Below are 12553 nucleotides of genomic sequence, written 5' to 3'. Positions count from 1 at the left end.
AATTCAAGTGCATCTTATCTTTATAATGGAATGATTTTTATCTAGTGTTAAGCCTACATGTAGCAAATATTTGGCTGAAGATGATGATGACTTTAATAAATTTAAACTGAAAAAGGAAGAAAAGTAGATAATACGATGACAGTTACATTATGTTTGGATTTTTGTGTCTTGATATTACTGTGGAGAGTCCACAGTCACAATGTGTCATTTGTTTTCAAGTGTTAATAAATGAAAATCTGAGGCCAGAGAAAATACAGAGACATTTAGAAAATAAATACCTGGAATTTGTACACAAGAGCCACAATTTTTTCTTTTTCAGAAACAAGAAGAATGAAAGCGTTTAAAAAAAAAAGAATTGTGCCTAAAGAAGCTTCCTCAAAAAGCCTTAGATGTGAATTGCAAAATGCAAACAAGCACACACTGTTGGCAAGAGCCTTTTTCTTCCAGCAGCCAGAGATATGTAGAATTATGATTGGAGAACGAACAGCGATGGCATTGAAAACCATTCCGATGTCAAATAATTTTATCCCTTGGCACACTGATGATCTTGCAGAAAACAGCCAGGACCAGTTGTAAGTACAAGTTAAGAAGCATAAATGTTTTACACCGAAGCTTGATGAATCCACAGACATAGCCACCATAGTTAAGCTTCTGCGTTATATGAAATTTGTCATAGCAGATAGAATAGTTGGATTTTTATTTTGCAAAAAAAGCCCAACTCGAACAACAACTGAGAAAATACTCAAGATCCTTGATAAATTCATAGTGGATGAAGGTCTTAACTGGGCTGTGTGGGGAGGGGGCTGCAGCCATGACTGGAAAGAACAGGGACGTTGCAGAACGATTAAAGAAAGTGACACCAGCATCAATTTGGACACTCTGTATGATTCATCACCAAGCTTTGGCATTGAAGAATTTGCAACCTGAAGTATATAAGGCTCTTAACATTGTTATTAAAAGTGTTAATTTTATAAAATCCTGGGCAGTGATCACCAGGGATCCTAGACATCCATCTACCATGGAAAAACATGGAATTTGCATTTTTACAGGGAAACTTTAGTTTTTACATTTTGTGAAAAAATAAAAACATATACAGTAGTACCCCATTTAGCCGAGTCTCCAATATCCGGCTCTCCATATTAAACACCCTGGGGCTGATGGCGGGAGCCCTGCCATCCCGGGGCTCCGCTGTTAGCCCGAGTTTGGTTAATATGGAGAGCCAGATAATGGAGGCTCAGACAAACAGGGTTCTACTGTATCAATAACATTGTGTTCAACTGATACCTATATTGTGGCTAGGAAAACTGAAATTCAACATTTAATTTTAATCACAGAAAAAACGTGGATTTTTATGTTTCTTAAAGGAGAATTTTTTTAAAATCACAGAAAACTAGGATCCTTGGTGATCATACACTCTTTTACTATGTTATGTGAACAAATGGGCACTGATCACATTCAAGTTTTGTTTCATAGCAAAGGCAGGTGGTTTTGAATTGTGTGATGAAATCAGAATTTTCCTCCTTGGGGAAAACAGACATTGCAGATTACATATGTAAGTGTTTAATTGCAGTGTTGGGGAAAAGGGAGCAGGAGCTGTGCAAAGACAACAGTTCCCAAAGGTATTGTACCCAAGACAGGCACATTGTTTTTGACTCCTGTGAAGGAGTACATACAGCAACAATATCTAACATACCTCTATAAAGAGAGTGGTGAATACTCCTGGCCACATACTAGCCCAAGTCAGCTGACATATGGTGGAGATTGTGACCATGTCATTGCCCTTTTAAGTTCTGTATAAAGAATAGTCTCACAATGAGGATATGTTTCATGTATTTCAAATTAACATGCATGTAGCTTTCTTTTTTGCAGAAATTATCACAAAAGTCTTCAGGCAAATAAATAATATACAGAAGACTGATTTAAATGTCACAGAAATCAGTCTTTGCAGTACTTTAACTACACACATTTTAGTAAGCCTTTGTTGTTAAGCTATCATCCTTCATATTTCTTGTTGGGAAAACAAAGATTCTGTTTCTCAGTAGATTTTGTAACTTCTCCTTTTGCTGTTTATTAATGTGGGCATTTGGTTACTTCAAAAATAATATTTTTTGCTGTTTTGGCAGTGATCCCATTCCCATATTCAATAGGAATCCCTGCCTAGGCTGTTCCTTTACCATCTCTGAATATGGCACACAAGATGCAGTAGAGTCTATAACAACTAACTCCATTCGGAGTGTACCATTTTCCCTGTGTATCCACTTTCATCATATTCCTCCTCTTACCAGGAAAGGTAATAGCATGGGTCTCCTCTGAGACAGACACCTATGCTGCCAGCAGGAGATATTTCCATGCCATATGGTTATTTATACCTTAAAAGGTCAATTGTGCAAGCTTCATAAAGCAGACCATAACCCAGAAGTACAGAAGTCAAAGTCCAGAATAACTTCTATGGAGTGGCAGCAACTACAAAGCCACTCTGCTAGTTAGAGCATGATTTCTAATTATACCCCCGCTCACAAAAAAAACACAACACTATCTTAATTCTCATCAGTTAACATTACAGACTAAATCCTATTCTCAGTGCATAGTACAAGTAACTGGGCTATTTGATGAAGATTTCCTTGGGGTTTAGATTTAAGGAATCCTCTCCCGCTCAATTCTGTATGATCCATGATTGCCACTTCAGCCTCAAGGCTGCAGGTCCATTGCCCAGGGTACTCCACAGGTGTGGAGGAAGATGGGGGGTGTGGATCTATTTGTTCCCAGTGAAATACTGTATCCAAGCTCCACAACGCATATTTTCTTACAGTTTTTGGAAACTGACCACCCCCTTGTATCTGAGATGGAGGGAGAGAGTTTATCCCTGTAAGGAGCTAATTCTGCAGTTCAAAAATCCAGCAAATTCTCATTGACTTTAATAGCATTTTTGTCCATGTATGGATTGAAAAGTTGGTCCCAAAGCGTACTCTAAAACCAACTAGTCATATAAAGTAGGAATTATTACCATTACCAATAACTATTGCTGTTAAAGTTGATGATGAGAGTTGACTTCATAATTAATATTAAAGTGTTTTTTTCATGGGAGTTCTTTTAGGCCTTGATTCAGCACAGCACTTAAGCATAAGCTTAACTAAGTAGTCCCAGTGACTTCCATAATACTAGTTGCCTACTTAAAGTTACACAAGTGCTCATATCTTTGCTGAACTGAGTCAAATTCCGAGGTGGTGTATAAGGAGATACAAGTTATGTGAGAGAACCTCAAGATGGCTAAACTGGTGTAATTTACATGCTATGGGATTGGAAGAGAGTGAAAATTACATAAATCTGGGCCTTCTCTATACTGGGATTAGGATTTTCCTGCCTTGTTTATTCAGATAATGTCATTGACATTGTTTGTCCTAGCCATGAGAATCAACTGACTAGGATTTGACTCCTAATCTGGTGAAAACCTGTTATTAATATTCAATCTGCATTATACATGTGTTTAAATTGTTCATTTACAAGTCTTCTTTGTGTTTCTTTTCCAATGGTATTATTTATGGGTAGCTATTCCACCCAAACATATAAAGTATACATGTAATAGATGTTAAATATAAACAGTATTTTAATAGTGTATGTATAAAATTCAAATGAGTGATATGAACAATATTATCCATTTAAAAATATTAGCAAAAGTTGGATTTTTTGTCTACATGAACCTGAGGAGAACATGTCAGGCATTTCGTGCCAAGGCTAACTAAAGAAAAGCTGGAGTGAGGATTTCCTAGTTTGACAGCGAGGTCTAACATGAGAAATAATTTTGCTGTTAGTTCAGCTAAAGACAATTAGAGATACAGACAACTATTCTACAGCCTTTAGTCAGACAAAACACTTCAGGGTGTTTTCCCTTAGAAATGACTGTAGGATTACGCACTTAAAAGACATTTACTATCCCCATTTCCATCAGATGACAATGGACTAAACAAAACAAAACAAATCACAGCCAAAAAAGAGAGTCAACAACAACAATATCTTGTGCCCATTGAAGTGGATGGTGATACAGTTTTATAATTGACTACATTGAGTGCAGGATCAGGTAGAAGGTCTAATCATTGATGGCAAGTGTGAAGGGGTACACTCACCACACGTAGCACCTCCTTATGGCTACATTTGGAGATCAGCTTTTATCCACTCTGGCCTCCCCCTTCTGTCAATTATTCACGTTGTGACTCCCCCCCACCAACTCGGAATGCTCCCTCTTCCTGATTCAGGCCTCTGGCCAGGCCACTATGGGTATGTCTACACAGTAATTACAAACCCACGGCTGGCCCTGTAGACCTTCAGGCTTGGGTTGGAGCCCAGGCTCTAGAACCCTGCGAGATGGTAGGGCCCCAGAGCTACGGCTGCAGCCTGTGCCCAAACACCTACACTAAATTAAACAACCCCACAGCCCAACCCCCATGAGCCTGAGCCAGCTGGCACAGGCCAGCTGCAGGTGTCTAACTGCAGTGTAGACATACACTGGAAGGGGAGAACTATTGAGGGTAACAAAGTCCCTCTGGACCAGCTGGTGTTTCCAACAATCCTGTGCCACTTCCCAGTGGCTGGTAAGGGAATCCAGCCCATCTTCTACACTGGGTTCTAGCCCAGGGACCCTATAACAAGCAGCTAAGTTCTGCTCAGTCCTGCTCCTTGCTGCTGTTTCCCTGGGCTTCTTCCTACTCAGCGCTCTCAGGCTCTCTTTCCCCCACAATTCTTCTGGGATTGATCCTTCTTCCAAGTCTTATTCTCCCTTGTAGATTTTCTCCTCCCTACCTCTCTGCTCCCAGGGAATGACCACAGACTCCCCCTGAAGCCTCCTTCTGCTCTAAATTTCCTGGCTTTTTACTAACGAGCCTGCTCCTACCCAGGTGGGCTTCATGTTCAGTTAAGTCTGGTTCTCCCTCCACGTGCAGCCAGACAAAATAATTGACATCTCAAGTCCACATTAACCCTTTCAGGGCCTGTGTGGAGTGCCCCGAAGGCAGCACGCGAGCTGATTTTCAGTGGCATTCACACTACCCAGGTCCTGGCCACTGGTCCGGGGGGCTCTGCATTTTAATTTAATTTTCAATGAAGCTTCTTAAACATTCTGAAACTTTATTTAATTTACATACAACAATAGTTTAGTTATATATTATAGACTTATAGAAAGAGACCTTCTAGAAAGGTTAAAATGTATTACTGGCACGCGAAACGTTAAATTACAGTGAATAAATGAAAACTCGGCACACCACTTCTGAAAGGTTGTCTACCCCTGCTCTAGCATATTCTCAGTTAAAATACAAATGGCAGCTGGTCAGCTAACCAAATTCCTATAAATCTCATCGCATTAGCTGGGGATTTGTCAGCCTCTTGTTAATGGGATATTATACATTGCATTTTTGTTTGTTTTTTTCTAAATTGCTAATTCCTTTTTTATTTTAGATGTAAGGCCAAGGCAAATAGCCTTCTCTGTGGCAATATGTGCAATATATCATACACAGAAAAACAATTACGATTAACACCATCTTCTGCTATCAAAAGGTAACTGGTCACCTGGCCCAGAAATAAAAGTTCTGAGGCCCAAATAGTCAAAAGTAGCCACTGATTCTTGGTGCCCCAGTTTTGGAATTGCTAACTTGAGATGCCTTGGGTCTGATTCTCAGAGATGCTGAACCACCACATTTGCATCCATTGATTTCAACTGGAATGATGGGTCCTACTTTTACACGTGAGCTAGCAATGCTATTTTCATCGATAAAGTGGACATTGTCAAAAACAATAAAATTTCACTTATGTTCTTGTTAAAAGGTATTAAATGCATCACATTTCATTAATTTTCATTTTTTTAAAATATCAAACAGGTTCAGGGGAATATTTACAACCCACACTCAGTTACGATTTTTCATCCATTCCTGTAAATTGATTACCAGTTACCAGCAGTCTCCACTGTTGCAATAACTTCACCTATAGGGCAAACCTGTCACTCACTCATGCTTCAAAAGTAGGCTGGGTCGTTCAAATTTTATTTAAAAACCTTTAAAAACTTACATGGGAGCTGCTTCATTTCTTCCAATTCATTGTCTGAAGTGTTTAAAGTCCTAAGTAACTTTACTTGGAAAAGGGTGTTATAACCCTAACCCTCTAAGTCTTTATCTATGTAAAAAAATAATAGAAAAAATTCTAGAAGATGATATTTTAAAATGTTGTTACAATCGGTAGTGCACTTCAGCAGTGTCCACACAGACAGTCAGTGGGTAGCAGGGTGGTACAGGATAGATTTACACCCCAGTTTGCTGAATACTAAATGTTTGTGTAAACAGGCCCAAAGCTTCCAAACAGGATGGAATGTATAAAGATGTTTCAGATAAATCATAAAGTAAATACAGTAAACAGACACACTGAAAATGAGGCTTGTTCTTGTTTGAGATCAGGATTTTATAGCCACTAAATTCTTCTATGGTTCATAAATACTTGTTAGTCTAGAGTAGAAAATGTGGGCAATCCTGGCTATCATTCACAATAGGAGGTTTTGTAAAAGGAATACTTTATTGCCATCTGCTGGGCTGTACCCTACAACACAACTTTAAACAGGATATCAAATAGGTTTAATTTTTTATTACATTTTTTCATTTAATATAAAATGTTTTCTATTTCTTGTACATTCATTTTCATTTCATCAGTTTTAATCAGATACCTCATATTAAAACTTGTACATCTTTAATTTCCTTTTCTAAATTTTACAGGCATTGATATTATATGTATTTCCTGGAATAATGTAAAACAGTATATAGTAGGTGTGTTCTAGCAACACTCTGTCCTTATGAAGAATGGGCTTTAGTATTTTATAAGAAAATGAACACAGCCTATATGAAGATTAAGTTCATATCAACCATATTCCAAAATATATCACACTGCATTCATGATTTTGCACTGTACAATGAAACAAAGCCAAGGGACATGTTAAATAGGGTGTGGGCAGCCTAATGACATCTCTTGAGCTAACGGTTTCATTCCAGAGACCCGACAGGGCAATGAAGGGGACTCATCAGGACAAAAAAAAGAAAAAAAGAAATCACCCTCCATGTCTTCCCCCAAAACTAAACAGAGAGCCTCCCTCACCTAAATCGCAGTGGGTCCTGCGTAACTGAAGATAATTTTTTAAGCCGGTTCAGACTTGTCCATTCCTCTGTATTCAACTGGAAATGGGAAAGATTCCAGTCTTTGATCCATAATAAGATCCCTGGCAGTGAATGAAGACTAGTCATGACTAGGAATGTGAGCAATTCAGTTGTAAAAACTTTCCTCCTCTCTTCAAGTAGCTTTGAAGCTCTCTGGTGCAAAGAGTTACGTTTCTTTTTTGTGACCTGCAGAAGGCTGGCTTTCCTCCTGAAAAATCTTACTGCGAAGCCTGGCCTTCATGGCTTGTGATGGTCAGAAAGACAGACTGAGCTCTTCTGATTTATCAGCACAGTTTGATGTTTCCATTAGTGAAAAAAGCCCGTCTTTATGCACAGGAAGTAGTATTTCAAATAAATCTTTAAAAATCAGATCACTAAAATGTTGCTCTTGTAAAAGAAAAAAAAGTAGATTTTTCTTGAAATATTCATTTTTCTGTAAAGATTCTTCCCATGATTAAGCCAATTTGAGATGGTTTTGATTCTGTATGTGATGAGAGAGATTACATAAACTATTTGCAGTTTTTTCCATTTACTGCTACATGACATTTACATGTTGAAAAACTTCATTAATGGCCTGATCCTATATTCCTTTCTTAGGCATAACTTTCATAGACTGTAATGAGGGTATTGAGTGAGTTAGAGCTGCAGGATCTGTCCTTCACTATGTCTGTACTGTATATGGAGTAATGTCTTTCTGAAATTAAACTGATAATACAATAAATATCAGCTAAGACATAACTTTTCGCTGACCATCTGCAGACTGCTACATTCACGTATTTGAAATACACCGTACTGTCATCACCATTTAATCAGTTAGGGCACGTCACATATTTCAAGATAAATTACAGCACAATGCTGTTACTGTAATTTCCAGTTTAAAGGATAAATTCATCACAATATGCAGATGTTAAGTGCACCTCAGCTCTAGTCCTCCATAGTCAGTTCACCTAATAGGAGGCTGCATTTGAAACGTGCATGGCGATGCATTGCTCAGAACCTAGTGGAACCCTGATGGAAATTTCCAGGAATTTGCTACTGATGTTTGTTGATAATAAGAGTTCACGGTATCATAGCAGTGTGGTGTTTAGATGCGGCATGTGATTATTAGAACTGGGAGCACTGGCTGTTGGGAGTCTGAAAGAACAGGAAACAGGAAGGAGGGGGGAGGAGTTGAAGAGACAGGGTGAGAGTTACAGAGTGTGCAGCTACAGCTTGGTAAAGAGATTTCCACTGTAAATAAAGTTCTATTGAAGTTTGTTAATACCTTGCCTGGTGGTTACAACAAGCAGGTAACTGTACAGTTTGTATGTTAACTCTCTGCAAGCTCACTGAAATTCATGGAATCACACAGGTTGCACATCAGTAGTGGACTTGGCCCTACATACCCTGTGTTCCAAACCATGAATATTTACAGGTTTTACTATCTTAGCATTCTTCTCAAGTAGCATTGGAAAAGACAGCTCATCTTTCTCCTACTTCCCCTGTTAAAGGTCTATGGGCTGGATCATCTTCTCTGTCTCCACAGGTCGGGTGGTTCTAATTGAGGGGTATATAGGAAGGGCTAGATCTGGGGGACTGTTGAACTCTTCCTAAAGTGCACTGCTAAGACTGAGCTCTCCCTAAGATGCTCTGGTGAGAAGGTGCAGAGAAGACAAGCAGGAGGTAGGAGAGCAGAGAGTACAGTTGATATCTGTGGCATTGTATTTCATGGGGATTCATTGAGATGAGAACAGCAGAAGAAAACACCACCCCGTCCCTGGAAGATAAGAATGGCCATACTAGGTAGGACCAATGGTCCATCTAGCCCATTATCCTCTCTTCCAACAGTGGCCAATGCCAGATGCTTCAAAGAGAATGAACAGAAGTTGGCAATTATCAAGTAATCCACAATTATCAAGTGTCCAGTCCCAGCATCTGGCAGTTAGAGGTTTAGGGACACCCAGAGCATGGGGTTACATTCCTGACCATCTTGGCTAATAGCCACTGATAGACCTATCCTCCATGAATTTCTCATTCTTTTTTGAATCCAGTTATGCTTTTGGCCTTAACAACATCCCCAGCAACAACTTCCACAGGTGGACTGTGTATTGTGTGAAGAAGCACTTTCTTTTGCTTGTTTTTAAACCTCCTGCCTATCAATTTCATTGGGTGACCCTTGCTTCTTGTGTTATGTGAAGGGGTAAATAACACTTTCTTATTCACCTTCTCCCCACCATTCAAGATTTTATTGACCTTTATCATATCCCCACTTGATTGTCTCCTTTCCGAGCAGAACAGCCCCAGTCTTTTTAATCTCTCTTCATATGGAAGCTGTTTCATATCCTTAATCATTTTTGTTACCCTTCTCTGTGCCTTTTCCATTTCTAATATATCATTTTTGAGATAGAGCAACCAGGACTACACACAGTATTCAAGGTGTTCACATACTATGGATTTATATAGTGGCATTATGATATTTACTGTCTTATTATCTATCCCTTTCCTAATGGTTCCTAATATTCTGTTAGGTTTTTTGACTGCTGCTGCACATTGAGAGGATTTTTCAGATAACTATCCACAATGACACCAGGATCTCTTTCTTGAGTGGTAACAGTTAATTTAGACCCCCATCATTTTGTTTGTATAGTTGGGATTATGTTTTTCAATGTACATTAGTTTGCATTTATCAACACTGAATTTTATCCACCATGTTCTTGGCCCAGTCACTTGGTTTTGTGAGATCCCTTTGTAACTCTTCGCAACCTGCTTTGGACTTAACTGTTTTAAGTAATTTTGTATCATCTGCAAACTCCTCACTGTTTACTCCTTTTTCCAGATAATTTATGAATATGTTGAACAAAATTGGTCCCAGTACAGATTCCTGGGGGATACTGTTACTTACCCTCTACATTCTGAAAACTTACTATTTATTCCTACTTTTTGTTTCCTATCTTTTAACCAGTTTCTGATTTACGAGAGAACCATCTCTCTTATCCCATTACTGCTTAGTTTGCTGAAGAGCCTTTTGTGAGGGATTCTTTGTCAAAGGCCTGCTGAAAGCCCAAGTACATCATATCAGCTTGCTCACCCTTGTCCATGTTTGTTGACCCTCTCAAAGAATTCTAATAGATTGGTGAGGCATGATTTCCCTTTACAAAAGCCGTGTTGACTCTTCCTCAACAAATCATGTTCATCTATGCATCTGATAATTCTGTTCTTTACCATAGTTTCAAATAATTTGCTGGTACTGAAGTTAGGCTTACCAACCTGTAACAGCCAGGATCATTTCTGGAGCCTTTTTTAAAAAATTGGTGTCACTTAGATGTCCCTTAGACATCCACTTGGTACAGAAGCTGGTTTAAAGGATAGGTTATATACCACACAGTTAGTAGTTCTGCAATTTCATATTTGAGTTCCTTCAGAATTTGAACTCTTGGGTGAACACCATCTGGTCCTGCTGACTTATTACTATTTAATTTATCAATTTGAACCTAAATCTCCTCTACTGTTACCTCAATCTGGGACAGATTTGTCACCTAAAAAGAATGGCTCAGGTATGGGAATCTACCTCACATCATCTGCAGTGAAGACTGATGCAAAGAATTCATGTATCTGCTTTGCAATGGCCTTGTTTTCACTGAGTGCTCCTTTAGACCTTCAATTGTCCAGTGGCCCCACTGATTGTTTGGCAGGCTTCCTGCTTCTGCTGTTCTTAATTTAATTTAATTTTATTTTTGCTATTAGTTTGAGTTTTTTGTTAATTGCTTTTCTAATTCTTTTTTGACCTGTACTTTTACACTTCATGTGCCAGAGTTTATTCTCCTCTCTATTTTCCTCATTAGGATTTGAATTCCAATTTTTAAGGGATGCCATTTTACCTCTAGCTGCCCCCTTTTACTCTCTTTAGCCATGGTGGCACTTTTTGGTCCTCTTACTTTGTTTTTATTATTATTATTGTTGTTGTTATTGTTATTATTTGGGGTATACATTTAATTTGAGCCTCTGTTATGGTGTTTTTAAAAAGTTTCCATGCAGTTTGGTGAGCTCACAATGAGTTAGGTGGGAGGTGGAGTACAATGATATTTCTCCATTGTTGACATCAACCATCAATTCACATGTCTACTGTGGCCATTGGGGTGCATATACATTACTTCTACTTGCAGCACGCAGGGTATAATCAAGACAAACAGATGCAAAGACAAATTAATACAATAATAAAAGAGACTGTGGACCTCATGCCAGACATTGCAAGAGAACAAAAGTATAGGTGAATAGAGTCCTGAACATGACCCCACAAGCAATCAGAGTACATAACTAAAATGCTGCCATACACAATATTATCCCTAAACTATTGGGTACTAAATCAGTGACACCTGTCACATTCATAAGCAATTATGGCTTTCCCATGAACTATTGACTCATAGACTTATCCTGTAATAGGTGTAGTATAATGTCTCCATCTGGAGACTTGTACAGTTTATAGTAGCATTAGGCAAGGGATACGTTGGTTGTATAGACAACCCATGAAAGGTTTGCTGGTGTCTCATTAAATAACCTCTACTCCTATTCAAGATTCCCGTTTGTGCATCCAAAGATCACATTAGCCTTTTGGCCACACTGTCATGTCTGGGAGTTCATTTTCAGCTGATTATCCACCACAACCCCAAAATCTTTTTTAGACACACTGCTTCTCAGGAGACTCCCCAATCCTGTAAGTATGGCCAATATTCTTTGTTTCTAGAGGTATACATTTACATTTAGCCATATTAAATGCATATTGTTTGCTTGTGCCCAGCTTATCAAAAGATCCAGATCCCTCTGAATCAGGGACCTGTCCTCTTCATTATTTACCAACTTGTGTGTTGTCTGCAAACTTTATCAGTGATATTATGTTTTTTTCTTGGTCATTGATAAATATTAAATACCGTAGGGCCAAAAAACATATCCCTGCAGAACCCCAGCAGACACACTCCCTCTCAATGAGGATTCTCCATTTACAATTTCATTTTGAAACCTATCAGCTATCTAGTTTTTAATCCATTTAGTGCATGCCACGTAAATTTTGTATCATTCTAGGTTTTTGGTTTTTTAATCAAAATGTCATGTGGTACCTTACAGATGTCCCAGTATATTACATTATTACCTTTACCAACCAAACATGTAATCTCATCAAAAAGAGATATCAAGTTAGTTTGACAGGATCTGTTTTCCATAAAACCACGTTGATTGGCATGAATTATATTAAACTCCTTTAAGTCTTCATCAATTGTGCCTGTATCAGCTGCTCCATTATCTTGACCAGGATCAAGACTGTCAGACCTATAATTACCTAAGTCTTCCTGTTTTCTCTTTTTAAATATTGGCAAAACATAAGGGTTTTTTTCCAGTCTTCT

At 38.5% G+C, this 12553-nt stretch overlaps 1 pseudogene; it reads left to right on the top strand.

Moving 5' to 3' along the window:
* Nucleotides 1-6378, top strand: part of LOC128841001 (coiled-coil domain-containing protein 172-like) — a 53315-nt pseudogene extending 46937 nt beyond the window's left edge.
* The last annotated feature ends 6175 nt before the right edge of the window (nt 6379-12553 follow it).

This window comes from Malaclemys terrapin, chromosome 7 (genome assembly GCF_027887155.1).
Source record: "Malaclemys terrapin pileata isolate rMalTer1 chromosome 7, rMalTer1.hap1, whole genome shotgun sequence".
Lineage (NCBI taxonomy): Eukaryota > Metazoa > Chordata > Testudines > Emydidae > Malaclemys > Malaclemys terrapin.
Note: the sequence above shows the minus strand (reverse complement) of the source record. Positions and strands in the feature narration are given on the sequence as shown.